The sequence below is a fragment of the Culicoides brevitarsis genome, chromosome 2 (genome assembly GCF_036172545.1).
Source record: "Culicoides brevitarsis isolate CSIRO-B50_1 chromosome 2, AGI_CSIRO_Cbre_v1, whole genome shotgun sequence".
Classification (NCBI taxonomy): Eukaryota; Metazoa; Arthropoda; class Insecta; order Diptera; family Ceratopogonidae; genus Culicoides; species Culicoides brevitarsis.
In genome coordinates this window covers 24,377,273-24,380,465 of record NC_087086.1, presented here as the reverse complement: position 1 = coordinate 24,380,465, position 3,193 = coordinate 24,377,273, and the positions used below count along the sequence as shown (strand labels likewise).

The following is a 3,193-nucleotide window of genomic DNA, read 5'->3' as shown; positions in this document are numbered from 1 at the left end:
TTAAATTTATCCAAAACACCTGCATTTAAAATTCATAAAAACATTTTTTTTTCATCTTTTTGGCTTTATAATTTTTAGTTTCCTTGTTAAAATTAAAGTTATTAAATATATTTTATTTAGATAAAAGTACTTATTTTTAAGTTTAATTTTTTATTATTTTTAAACAATTTTTAAAAGTTGAATAAAGGCATTTTTTAATTGTTAAATTTTGCCCAAAAACATTTTTGTTTTATTTTTTTACAAATTTCAGGACATTTATTTTAAATAATATTTATTTAATTTTTTGGTAAGTTTAAATCATTGTTAAACCCTAATATCTATATCATCTAAAAATTAAAATGTTATACAAAAAAATGTTCAAAAGGGTTCTAAAATATTTATTCTCAAAAAAAAAAGAGTTAATTGAAAAATAAAAAAAAATACTAAAAAAAATATAAAAATAAAATAAAAAAATCACCTTAGAAAAAGACTGTGAGATCTCATGCTAAGATATTTTAAGTATTAAAAATAGGAATGAATGAAGAAAAAAAATGAAAGAAAAAAATATTTAAAAATCGCTTCAGATTTCCAGCTTTCTAAAGTAAAAAATATCAAGTTGTGCATTAAATTGAGTTTCGGAGTTACTAAATGTATAAATTAAAAATTGAATCAACTCTATAAAACAACGCTTATCTGTGTGGTTAATTAAACGTCAATTATTTGATGCTGAAAAAACGAAATAAAATTATAAATAGTTGTCTTACAAAAAAAAAACTAAAAGTAATGTTTGAAGTGCTTACCAACTGTCTTACATAATAACTATATAAAAAAGCTAACACTTCTCGGAGAATGTGGGGCAAATGTCTTTAAAACAAACAAAAACATGACAATAACTAGTTGATAAGTAACTAAGAGAATAGTTTGCAGTAGAACGATTTTTATTGTAGAACAGAAAATCGCGAAACTATTTCTTAATTTTTTTTTTTAATTCTCATGCAAGAAATTCAAAGCTTTTAATTCCTAATTTCTCTGATAAAGCCAAGAAAATTGCTTTCGAACCAATTTAACTCAGAAAATAAAATATATAATGAACAAAAGAGGAAAATGAAAAGTCTGGAAATAACTATTAAACTAAAATTTAACTTTTTAGAAAAATAAGAGACAAAATTTTGAAGAAAAAAAATTCACTTTTTAAATCACCGAAGAAAATAGTACAATATGAAACACAATAACTACATAAAATTCGAGCACAAAAAAAATTTCAATTGTTTAAGAATAAAAATTTTAAAATAAAAAAAATAGCTGCTTTACAAAATAAATTCAATTTCGTCCACTGCACGCTTGGCCAAATCAATTTTTCGCAAATATTTTAATTTTTATCAGGAGGAAAGAATTATATGAAAAAGGCAAATACTATAAAAAAAAGCCTCGAAAAATGAAGTGTTTGTTAAAAAAAAATTGTGAGTTAAAAAAAAGTTATTATTCTAATGATGCACATGAAATAAATATTTAAAAAAAACTGTGTTCAAAATAAATACATATTAAACATATTGATGAATTAGAACTATATTATATATATATGATAAATACAAACCTATATATTCTGATGAAAATAAATGTAGATGTTACTTTAAAAAACCTAAAATATTTTTTTTTCTTATCGAATTTCAACTATTTTCTTTTAAATCTCATCAATCAATATTTTTTTGCTAATATTTTCAATACTGCAGTATTTCGGATCAAGTTTCAAACAGTAAACAAAGGATAAAAACTTTAAAAGAAGAAAATAATAATATATCATGTGGGAATTTACTACTGTTTTCAATGGTAAGTATATATTACACCAAGTTATGAATAACAACAATTGGATTCAATAAACTTGAGAAGACAGAAGCAAACGTGTGGAAAATTTAAAAGGGCACTTGACGATTTTTTTTTATTTTAACTAAAAAATAATTTGAAAATGTTTTTTCAAATTTTTATTGATACTCAATAATTTTTAGAAGAATAATTTAAAAAAAAAATTAATCAAATTAAGTTAATTTTTTATTTAAAAAAAAATGGAAATTTTTAAAATTTTTATTTTTTATGAAAATTTGAATTTATGAAAAAAGAATAAATATTTTTTACAATTTTTTCTAAAAATTATGATTTTTTTTAATATAAGAAAATTCAGAAAAAACAATTTAACAAAAAAAAAAACTTATTTTTGAGCGTAATAGTTTGGACCGTTTTATTACCCTTTTTCCTATTTTACCTAAAGTACCTAAAGTACCTAAGTACCTAAAAACAGTTTTATTTAATTTTTATTTAGAACATCATTACAACATCAAAATCGCTTTAAATTTTTTCAAACTTCTCAAAAAGTGCCTTGAATTGTGCAACTTCATATAATACCCATTAAAATTTATGGTCAAACTTATTGCCAAGAGTCAACATTTAAGTCTGCCTCTTTCTTTTCCTCTACTTTTTGGCATGTCTGTTCCGTTCTTTGTAAACAATTTCTCCATAATATTCGAATTAGCTTTAAAACAAAAAAAAACTTCATTTCTGCTAAAATAATAAAAAATGTACAAATTTCAAGTCCGAATGAAAATATCTTCATTTGCCAAAAAATTGTCGAAAGATCCTGAAATTTATTTACATTTACACAGCAATAAAAATTCACCTATATAAACTCTATTTTAGGTAAATTGAATGCAAGTCGTTACAAAAGGTGATTGCCGGCTCCATCGTACTTTTCCAGTCGTCGAGAACATGATTTTTATGTGCATGCCAGTCCATCGGATGTGCCATAAAATTAAAATTTATCTTCAAACCGACAACGAACGCATCAAGGATGTGTGTCAGATGGCTAGGAACAAACAAAACATGTGTCCTGCATGCCGTAAAAAGACGAAACAACAAAAATCTGTGGAAAAACATGGGATAAAGTCATTCCGCTTAATTGAGTAATCAAATATAATAAAGTGTGATATTTGTTGAGCGAAGAGGTGTTTTGTTGGTTGTTTGTTGCTCATCTCGCAAGTGGATGTGTCGTCACGATTATGTTCATCAAGTGGAAGTTTGTGTACGTGACAAGCTAAGTTATTCAGATTTTCATGGAATTTATCCATAAATAGTTCTTAACAGGACGGTAACTTGCAATGAGGTATCTTTTGTTGGTTTAATCGAAAACAGATAAGTTTTACTAATTTATTTTTTATTTTATGAA

The 3,193-nt window shown here is 23.9% G+C and overlaps 1 protein-coding gene across 1 annotated transcript in view; it reads left to right on the top strand.

Moving 5' to 3' along the window:
* The window catches only part of LOC134832011 (3'-5' RNA helicase YTHDC2-like), a 216,013-nt gene that overhangs the window by 31,397 nt on the left and 181,423 nt on the right, over positions 1–3,193 (top strand). The window lies entirely within an intron of this gene.